This window comes from Etheostoma cragini, chromosome 2 (genome assembly GCF_013103735.1).
Source record: "Etheostoma cragini isolate CJK2018 chromosome 2, CSU_Ecrag_1.0, whole genome shotgun sequence".
Taxonomy (NCBI): domain Eukaryota; kingdom Metazoa; phylum Chordata; class Actinopteri; order Perciformes; family Percidae; genus Etheostoma; species Etheostoma cragini.
This window is the reverse complement of record NC_048408.1, coordinates 13,070,399-13,081,999: the sequence shown is the minus strand read 5'-3', so window position 1 is coordinate 13,081,999 and position 11,601 is coordinate 13,070,399.

The following is an 11,601-nucleotide window of genomic DNA, read 5'->3' as shown; positions in this document are numbered from 1 at the left end:
CCATAAAACTAAGGTAATCAATTAATTTGTGTTTCTGCTTTAATTCACCAACTTTAGTTACCAACACATTAGCTTGATGATGCTTTTATTTTGAAGTTATGACTCTTAAGGACAAAAAAACACTCAACTTGAGTGAGCATCACTGGTTTCCACATCATCTAGTCTTTGGCATTTTAATGAGCAGGAAATGAAACTGCCATGTTATGCTACAAAGCCCAACAAAAACAGATTGGGTTCTCAGGCTTTTTGCAGTGGGCTATTTAGATGGTACTCAGTCCCAGCTCTCCAATCTCCTGGCCCACTGTCGGTATTTCAATCTGGGCTCTGTGATGCCCGTGCCATTTGCTTTGTTTTATTGTCCCCTTGAACGAAAAGTCTACCGACCTCCGGAAGTATCAGACTACACAGAAGAAACAGACAGAGAGCTGTGCACCAGAGCCTCTACTGTTACATAAACAGTAATTAAGGCCATCCAGTCTACAAAAACATCTGTCATGGGTCAAATCCAACCATTGCGAAGAGCTTGTGCTTACTATTCTTAGTAGTAGTAAAGTAAGTAATAGTAAATAAATGTGATGTATTCTTACTTTCTTTTTTCTATGGCGAGTGTCACCTGTGCTGTGATAAATACACCACCAATAGACCTCAGATAGAACATTTATACAAATATCAGTTTTTTTTTTTAGATTTGACCTGCAGTTCTGGAACTGTTGCTATCACCCATTGTTGGTTGCCTGGTTTTGGGGTAATTCACACCAGTGACACCATTATTCTTCTTCTGTAGATAGAGGATATAAAAATGCTTCTGTTGTAACAGACATAAGTGCTTTAACACCTGCCTGATGGTCAAATGAACAAGTGTCCTATGGTGGTTATATAGTTTTAAATTATGTAATGACCCCTTTACACATTAAGTACAAATAACTATTTAGGAATTGTCAATGAGGAAAACCTCATTTTGGTTTAGATGACATAGACAGCTTTAGTAAGTGACCTCCGCTAAGGCTATCCTCACCTAAACCACTGACTTCTTCTTGGGTTTTCTGTGACCACAAGAAGTGTTGCAACATGAGAGAAAACTCACTCCAGGATATTTTGAGTCAGATGTTTGGAGACCACACATTTCCTAATTGAATTTTCAGCTTCAGCTAGTGTTCACTATGTGAGGCAGTTACCTGTTTTTCCTAACCAAAAGTCTGCTCATAGGTCTGACCCTATCTGACTGTAAGTTATCGGAGTATATCTAGGTTTATCTATTTAGATCTGGCATTATAAGTGGGTGTGGTCCACTAAGGTTTAGGAGTAGTATTGTGAGTTATTTGGGCCATAATTACTGATTCCACATATTGCCCATGCTCTGTTATAAGCCATACACTAAAACATTGCCTTTACACTTCATTTGCACGTCATATTCAACTGCAACTCCTTTATGCTCCAGGTATTTTTTTGATGTTATGATTTTCAGTGCCAAAAAGCTAAAATAAACACCTTTAGGTATAATTTCTACCTCATCCTTTGTCCTCCATGTTATCATGTAATCATGACCTTTATGGAGGTGGACAAATACAAATGCAACACCTTCAGACATGACTGAAAATTAAGAAAAGGAAAAAGAATGTCTAGAAAAACAACTCTTTTGATGTGATGGAGGCGTAATTCACCCACCTGAAAACAGAATTTAGTGTATTGGTAACTATGACTAACAGGCAAATGTAATATGTTTCTCAAAACGTCGGGTTGAGTGACCCAACCACCAGAACATCATGAAACAGCAGGGGCCATGAGGAATACATTTCTCATATCTGAAGCCAAGCAGTCAGTTTAAGGCAAGGCGTGAAAGTCAAACTATGACAGGTCTTTGTAAAGGAATGCAAACCTCTGGGATGCATTGCTGTAGTGCGTGATCTGATTTGGTGTGAATCAAGACATCATGTGTTTCTTGATTATTTCAAGACCCCTTGGATGTGCGTAGGGTCCTGTCAAATTGATAAAGTTGTTATTGTTTTTTTACATTTTTACATTACAACCTTGTTTTCAAAAATGATGCATTAGATGTTTTTACTGTGTCACAATAAAATGCAAGTTGACTTAACTTTTGTTTAACAGTATGCTTTCAGTATATTTAACACTACCAAAGACACAGTTACAGTTTACATATATTTTAGTGTTGTGCAGCTGTTAACTGTAACCACAGATTTTGCTCTTTGAATGCATTTTGTGTAGCATTTAGGACAAGTACATCAAAAACATTTAAACTCAAAATAATGTGAAAACTTAAAGTAATATTGTATAATTTATCAATATTAATGGAACGAAAATATTAAGTCCACACTCAGATTTTTGCGTCTTAGATACTGGAACAAGTGCCCCAATCATTTGTTCATTATCATCACTACCTTGTGATGTTTAGGGGCTATAACAGAGAAACAAGCCAAGCTGTCCAGTTTCTATAATGTACATTGGCTTATCTGTTTTGTCTAGAACTACAATTAATAATGATGCCATGAAGTATTGCTATTTCCAAATCCTCATAAATATCTGTCAAGCTAACATTATGGCTGTAATCATTTTTAAATCATGAAATAAAAATTCCCCCTCTCATTTTGCTAAGTACATTTAAGTGATTAAAGTGATATTATTTACTTAATTTTTTGCCCCTTTGGGGCAAAGGAACTCCACAATAATGCTGACAGACACAGCCCTGACACATCATGGCGTTACAAGTTGTTACAGCTCACATGTTAGCTATTTTCCATTTAGACATTGAGTAGTTGTGTGGCAATATTCCTTTGGAGCTATGTTTTTGGTCACCTGATGAATGTCCTTGTGACTCTGGTTTGGACCCTAACAGCTAAAACAGTATCTGGATATTAAGTTTGTTAGAGGTGAGAAAATGATTGTGTAATACAACCAAAACTATTTCTGTTGGTTCATCACTGTGTAAATACACCACCAATAGACCACAGATTAAAAAAATTCTGATAAGTGGAGCTTTAAGTGAATAAACTTTATGCTTTATCTTATTAATAATACAGCAGATGAAGTGTAAATGACAGAGATGCAGCCTTCTGTGCTGCTAAACATACTGGGGATATTTTCTGTTCAAATCTGAGTGAATATGTATGAACGCATTGTATCAGTGTACTCAGGGTGTATGAATTGCATAATGGAAACTTTTTGTTAAATGCAACCAATCAGAATTTGGATCAGATCACCAATATACAAACAGCTTGCAAATTAAAATAATCAACAGCTTGGTTTCAATAATTACAGTAGGTGGGCAGAAACATGTTTAGGGTGGAAAATACTGTAGAGTGCTGAGGGAAATACAAACCTCTGTGCACATTTGTTGGCTGTAGTTGAAAGATGCAAAGAGCAGCTCTTGCATGCTTCGCTGTGTGTGGTTTCATGGTTTGCCAGTGTTCATCATGGATAAAATTATCCAAGCTTCCCTTTCAACTGGAGGAAATCTATTATCCATATTATGGGCCCATTTTAATTATTTATTTTTTAGCAATGCTTAAATACAAGCCAACATGTATCTTGTCTGATTAAAGTGTGTGTTTAGAAAGAAATCTGATGAGCAATGCAATTTCAGATGCTAGTATAAGTGAGAACACTCTTGCACATTGTCTTCACTTGTTACTGTAATTGCTGTAACTGGCGGGCAACAATAAGACAACCAAAGGACTTACAGAATATATACATTCCTGGCAAGCATGTTTATTGGACAGAATATCTGAAACTTAAACCAATTGAGAAACACCAAATTGTATAACGTCTTGGGTTTTCTGGTTCTGCTTTAGTGTTTCTAATATTTCAGAAGAAGGTGAACAACACAGACGGCCAGCGATGTGTGCTCAAAACAGCTTATTCTTACATTTACAAGAATATCCCAGTAGAATAATGTTTATTCCACGGCAACATACTGTCAGCCTGTTTCAGAGAAAACATTTTGTAACTTTTCATAGGAATAGCACAGGTGTTACTAATAACATTGATGTGCTATTCAAGTACCGTTAGCCCGTACAGTGTGACCGTGAGCCAGCATGCACTATACCAGGACCCTGACACTGAAGCTGCTTTGAGAGAATTCAGCCATCAATAATTGTACTATTTACACCTTTTCAAACTGTGACATGTCAAAATCTGCTGACGAACTGAATAACTCAAAACAACCAACCAAACCAAAGGCTCTTTGTCTCCAGGAGATAATTGACCGTGTACAGAAACCACTGAACAGGAAAATTATTTTACCTCTGAGACACCTTGAGAGTTGCTGTGCTGACCACAGGGGGGCAGAACCCCACCACTAAATTACCATCCCCAACACACAAAGAATAGACTTTTTGTGTTTCACTGAAATTTAAACATGCTTGATTGAGCTGACCTTTAGTATGGGGAGTCTTCTTTTTTCCCCCTCTGTTGACATGTAAGCCAATTTGAAGTGGCAGAAGGAAAGTCCTACTCATGCAGAATCATTCATTTCTGCAGCAATGCGTAAGAGGATGCAGAGGAGAAGGAAGTATTAAATGACTGTATAATTATCCTTCGGAGGAAAATGCTTTGTTTGTTCTTATCTGATCCATTTGTGATACTGATCCAAACCGGGCTGGTACATCTAGCCATCCATTTCTTATCAATTTGCAAAGTGATGAAAGGCTTTATTGGAAACAGATATTGATGTAAAAAAATAAATCTATCCAAACAGAGTAAATAAGGATGTGGTTAGTATCCCTAATTACTGGACCTGTTGCCAAAGACTGAAAAAAGAAAAGGCTGCTGAAACATGTGTTTTGAGTAGCACCCTTCACTCATATCACCTTATTTATCTTAGGAGATTGCTCAGAAACATTAAAACTTTAAACATTTTGCTCAGGCTATATTTGTCAGCAGAAAAACAACCTTGGACTCATGTCTGGAGCAGCAACACTAAAACTGTGCTCAGGGCTTAGCATCTTGATGAGCTCATTCTTCTTTCAGCAGTCAACAGGCCTGTGGAAGACTCCCACAGGCCAAAGAAGACAATTGACAGAGAGCATCTCCAGTAAGACTTCAACGTCCTGTCAGACAGCTCTGGCTTGTCTTAATTTTCCTTGATACTTAATGAGTCAGTCTGAGTGTGTCATGGGGGGGAGGAGGGAAGTTCCCAGGAACTTTTGAGGTGAGGACCATAATTAGAATGAAACAAGGACACCACTGTCCCCTGCATCCACAGGTGAAACCCAAGATAACAAGGAAGGGAGATGTGAATGGGAGTTGGGACAAATTAAGGCTCGAAGTTGAGACATTTTACCTATTTGGTTTATGGCTTTTTATCTATGAAAGGGGCTACTTCTAACATATGACTGATTTGCACGCCACCAGTTTGAACGATGGGTTCTTTGGTATGATGGTAGATGATAGTCAGAAGTGTAGAGTAAGGGGAATGTTATACTTTGTGTATTGGTGAACACAATAATTTGATTAACAGTGTGAGAGTTGGACTGGGAGCTCTTGTTTCACTGTGGTTGTTGTCTTATAACGCATTTGCATTCAGGGAACAAGATCAGTTTACCTTTCTAAGCGCCGTCAGGGATTTTGTTTGAGGACAAAGTCCAACTCATATGCAAGCAGATGGAATGAACATGTAGCCAATTACCATATGTGGACAAGTGATTATTGTGTTATTAGTGAAAAGCACCATGTAATCCAGCTTTGTCTTGAATAACATGCGGTGCACTCAGCAGAGCAGCTGTTTTAGGTATAAACGACAAAGACAGGCATTATTGGTGCCCACAGCCCTTGCTGTAGTTGCCACATTGGATATAATGTTCCTGGTGTAATGCTTGTTGATTTGCCCTAGCATTTTTGGGGAAAAACCCCTCGTTCGTGGAAAGGAGGGGAATTGCTGATGCAGGGTTTTGACATCCTGGCCCTAAATCACAAAATAACCCCACATGCACACAATCAAACTGTAAACTAGAATAAGACCAGGCTAACCTTTTATATCCTAGAAATTTACTGACAGGTTCATCACTCTGGATGCCTTTTACAAGAGAAAAGCACATGGGAAAATTTTAGATTGACTTGAAAGTGCTGTAGGATAACTTCAGTTTTGATTTCACAGTCACACTATAAATAAAATTGTGTTCAATTGAATTGCCAGTATGGTATTTTATTATCAATATTACACCAACAATCTGTTCAGGTGTGGAGCTGGTGATTCCAATTCCAATTTTTGATTAGCAGTACTGCTTTTCAGCTGCGTACATGTCAGCAGTGACTAATGCAACTAATGCTCTTCCAGAGTATTTGGGGAACCACTCACACAAGCTCTGCATCACTCCAAAAACACAACATCAGACAATGGAAATACTGAGTGTTATGACTTCAGTGTCTCCTCATAGCCAGACCAAAGGGCTGAACTCCAGACCCCAAAAACACACCTGAACCATGCCACTGACTCACCACTGTGTGTGTGTGTGTGTGTGTGTGTGTGTGTGTGTGTGTGTGTGTGTGTGTGTGTGTGTGTGTGTGTGTGTTCTGGTTAAAAACGCCACTCAGTAGCCAAGGTGGGCTCTGATGACACCTATGAGTGGAAAAACACATTAGCCATGACTGTGCCCGACCTGATCTCTCGCTCAGTGGCAAAGCAACACTCGTTTTTAAGGAAGTCCTTTCGTCACTGATGGAGGCGGGTACATCTGTTGAATGTTCAGCGCCCAAAGTGTCTTGAGTTTGTTTGTGGGGGACGGTAACGTCAACCGTCTGACAGTCTGTCCTCCACTTTCAGACTCAACAGCTGTTTACAAAATGTCATGGCAATCCATTAAACAAATTCATGTTGCATGAATCCTAATGGCGTTGGGGATCCTTTGACTTTTTCTCTAGTGTCACCATGAGGTTAAACATTTTACTAAGCCAGTCAAAATTTCCCAACATCTACAAGATGGATTGACACAAGATTTTGTGCTGACATTCATGGTTACCGGTAGATAATCCTGATGACTTGGATGATCCTCGGACTTCTCTAGCAGCCACCACAGGGTCAGCTTTTTTATCTGACATTCCCGTCAGCCTTAGCTTTACTTTATGTTCTAATTAGCAAAGTATTGCATGGGAGTTAGCAAAAAAAAATTACAATGGGTAATATGTAACATGTAACATTATAACTACTAAACATCAGCATGTTAGCAATGTCATGGTTAGCATGCTGATGTTAGCATTTATCTCAAAGCACCTCTATGTTTAAGTACACCCTCACAGAGCCGCTATGGCTCTAGGCTCTCAATCTTGTTTTTCTACAATGAAGCCCACAAGTGGTAAGCCAAACTACCACAGCTCCTCACAGTGCAATCATGTAATTTAAGGTTAACCATTGTAAATCTCAGGCCTTGAATCCAGTATAGTGACCCTCAAGCTGAAACCCTGTCAGTCAGATCAGTCTAATCATCCAGCAGTTGATTGAGAGATACCCTCAGTGTCACGTAGAAGTATAAAGCAGTCCCCTTTACTGATCTTATCTCACAGGAGGCAACAGATTATCTTACATGGGTAAACACAAAAAGTCACATGAATAAATGGAGCTCCATACAGACTCATTCCATTACATAATGACAAAGACATTCAAATAATCCCCAGACAAACTGACTACAACCAGCTCTGTCCATCAGATGTACTGTAGATATAAATCTGTATATAAATATAAACTCAATTCTGAACCAATTAGAGAGAAGGGGGACCAGTTGTTATGGTTGTTATCCTTCAGAACCTTTAAAAGTAACTTTAAAGACAAGCATTTCATACCACTTTGAGGAAAATTATTTGCATATGAAGTAAGGCCTGTGCATGTGTGAACAAATGTTTAGGATTATGTCACTTAGGCCAGTCACTTCAAAACTGAGCTGTCCAATGTGCTGAATCCCGACAGAAGGTTAAGATACAGGAGGCAAAAGACTTACTGAATGCCATCACACAACTTTGAAAATAATAATGAAAAACAATCACAGGGTGCTTTAATTTACAACTATTCTAAACTGGCTGGTTTTGCAGCATTTAAGTAGTTTAAATTTAATTATTTGATCTATTTATTTGATCACATGTTAATCTCTTTTTCTTTAATTACTTTATAATTACTTGAGACATTAAGTTTATATATTTCTATATTTTTGTGTGTGAGTGTGCTATGTGTATAGGCCATTTGTTGGTTGTGTGAGAAGAAAAGATTGCATGGGAATCCTGCTTTTTTTCTCATAGTGGAACACTGAAAGGATGTCCACTAAAGAATCACATCAGTCTGTCCCGTGGAGACGCTTAGATAAACACACAGCTAAAATAGAATGGGAGTCAGGTTGCACCATGAGGTATTGGTAAGAGAAAGGAAAAGCAAAAAGCATTGTGAAAGCATTGTGGTCGCTCCATTTTCTGTCCCAGGTAACTCCCCCCCAACCCCTTTGCAGACCGGACACCCATAATTTCTCAAACAAACACAAAAAAACATCCTTCAAAGCCTCAAAACAAAGGCCTGGAGACCCGATATAATAATTGGAGTTGGGTGAGTATACTGGGTATGTCTCAGGAGTCAAGCATGACCTGAGGAGACGGCTGGGCCGAAGAGGTTTTTGGATGGAGCCTTTAGCCAAGTATATCAGTTGATGGTCAATGGGGTCATGACATGAAAAGGAAACTATGAAAAGCAAGGGGTCACTTACAATGGTCATCACTCAGCGTTACCAATTTCACCTGAGGACTCAGTGGATGCTGAGATTGCCACTGACTGATGGTTGAATCATTGTGTGAATCACTGTGCAGCTCTGCTGTGCAACATTTGACATCTGGCCTGTGTTTTTTTAGCTGACTGCCAAGTGACTGCCACGCAGACATTGATTTACCCAAGAAATATCTATTGTTTTTTTCTGAGTTGTTTAACAATCCAACAGCAAAAATGGTTTTGATCGGGCTCCACCTTATATATTAATATAAAAGCCCTTTGAAAACATCCAGGCCCAAAGTAAAATTCCCCCTCTGAATCACCCACTTGAATTTGGAAATAAGAGTCAAGCTACCAATGACTTTAGTTAAAGGGTTTTTCTTTTGTGTCCTCTACCAGAGATGTTTGAGAAGTGAGTGACATCATTTGGGAAGCAAAAATAGAGGGCCAAAATATAATCAAAGCAGTAACTGTTGATGCAAATATACAGTACAAGTGTGTGATAACAGGGTTTTTTAAGCAGATGTTTTTGTTCCCAATCAAGTAAAATTCAACACTAAAATAATTAATGTGCTGAAGATTAACACTTTCAAAGACATGACATTTTATATTTATGCTTACATAATGATGATTATTGTGTAAAAGCAATAAGCAAAGTATAGTATTACATCAGACTTTATGGATCAGCACGTTTGCCTTCACAACACATTTTCCACTGATACAAACTTTGATTTCTGAAATCTATCATCTCATGTATGAACTGTATGTGGTACTCAAATTGGTATAATAATTTACATTCTTAGTAGGTAGAAATTGTTGCATTCAAATGTAATAATCATATGAGCTTTAACACTGTTTTACACATTAAGTATAAATCCATATTGAACAATACCCCAAAAACCTGAAAAAAACAGTGATTGCTTACCAAGTCCTGATGATGACAATGAAGAGACCCCAAATATGCAGACTTTTGACAGTCCCAATGTGATTTGTCAGGGTTGATTTTCTCTTCAGGCAACAAAGGCTGCAACAAAAGCCAAAACATTTGTTGTACATTGGAACACTGTTAACTGAACCAAACATGAATAAATTTAACATGAAGGCTGACTTTTAATCCCCACTGGGCCTTTATCAGGACGCTGTGAAACATATATCTGAACACATGTATAGTATAATCTTGCACCATCTGACTCAAGAGTAATCAAGTCTGTCAGGTATACTGAGCCAACAAAAAGGAAAGCAATCATTCTGCATGGTTATGCATGGGTAGGGTTACTAGAGGAAAACACCAAAGATCATTAATAATATGCGGAGATCTGTGGGTACAAAAGACATCTCATTGCACCTGTTTTCCAAACAAAACACAGAAGATCTCCATCATGTGTACGGCTTAGGTTTTATTACATTAATGTGTACCAAAGTGTTACGTCTGTGAATCTCTTTAATGTCACACTATGGCCCAATCCCAAAGTCAGGACTCACAGACTCACAGGACTTTGGTGCGCGTTCTTGCTTAATTCGTAAGGGCTGAGGGTTAAGGGTTGTCCCAATGTCAAATTTTAAAAGATATGAGGGTTTGAGTACACACTTACCAACCCCTTGTCGTGAGTCTGCATCAATTACCCATAAATCAAATAATTGTGACGTTTACCACGGAGACCATAGGGAAATCCGGAAATTACAAAAGGTAAACAACAGCACGACACATGACCACGGACCGGAACGGACCGGCCCGAACCTGTTGTCCAATTGGTAAAACAAGAGTTTGAAAAAATTAGTTGTATCCTGTACCTTGTGCCGTGTGGAAAGCGACAAACTTAAAATGGAAATTCCCAAACCATCAAGTGTCAGCAACATCTCTGTTATTAAAAGTTGCCAAGGTAACGTGATCTTGTGAAGGGCTGTCCCAATCCCATTTATACCTATCTGAGCCATGTGGCGTCACCCACTCAGTCACCTAGCACCTGAGATCAATTAAGTCTGTGAGTCTTTAGTTGTTAGTCCTCAGGGCTCACTTTGAGATCGGGCCTATGAGGTGTATTCCTAATGACCCAGCAGATGCACATGTATGCTAGTGTTCATTCATCCATTTGTTCCAGAAAATCTTACTGGAGTCACCATGGATACTCAACATGGTTTTACATTAACATTTAAAGATACTGTGCAAAATGTATTAAGGGAAAAAGAAGTTGTTAATTTATTATGACAGTGTAGGATATAGTTTCTGACAAAAGATCAGTTTACCTGCCAAGGACTACATTTCATGCTTGGCTGCACTGGATAAACAGATAGTGTTATTTCTGGTTCAGTACCACAGGGTGTCAATAAAACCTCTAAATGATCCTTTATTTATTGTTAAACTAAAAAGTGCAGTTCAAAAAGAGAGTAAATTAGCCGTAAAAGCTCAAGAGTCATAATTAGCCCGCTAAGCGTCTCTCAGTATTTCATAAAATGAAAACAGAGGCAAGAGTTTTCTTGAGTGAGAAAAACTGTGCTAAAGCATGGGAGCGCTTAGTTTCACCAACTTGATTAAGAGTATCATATTGATCATGCAGTGCAGCTGATTAGAGCAATATGTTACACCATAAATGAAGCCTAAAAACTTCAAACAGACTTCCTTTAATGCAACCACTCTGGCGTTGCAGGCGACTAACTGTGTATTGTGCCGAGTTCAAACACATTTAGACCGTTACTAGTCTTTCAGATAAATATTAATCATTTCCCCTGACAAGTGATGTAACCTTTGATGATACATGACGGCATTGTTTGTGACTCCAAACAGATAAGGAACAAAAGAAGTAAAATACAGCACGTGAAATGAACTATGTACAATGGGTGATAAAGAATACATAATGGACCAAAAGCATGGTGCCTTTGGTGCTGTTATTTTTATTAAAAATAATGTGTGT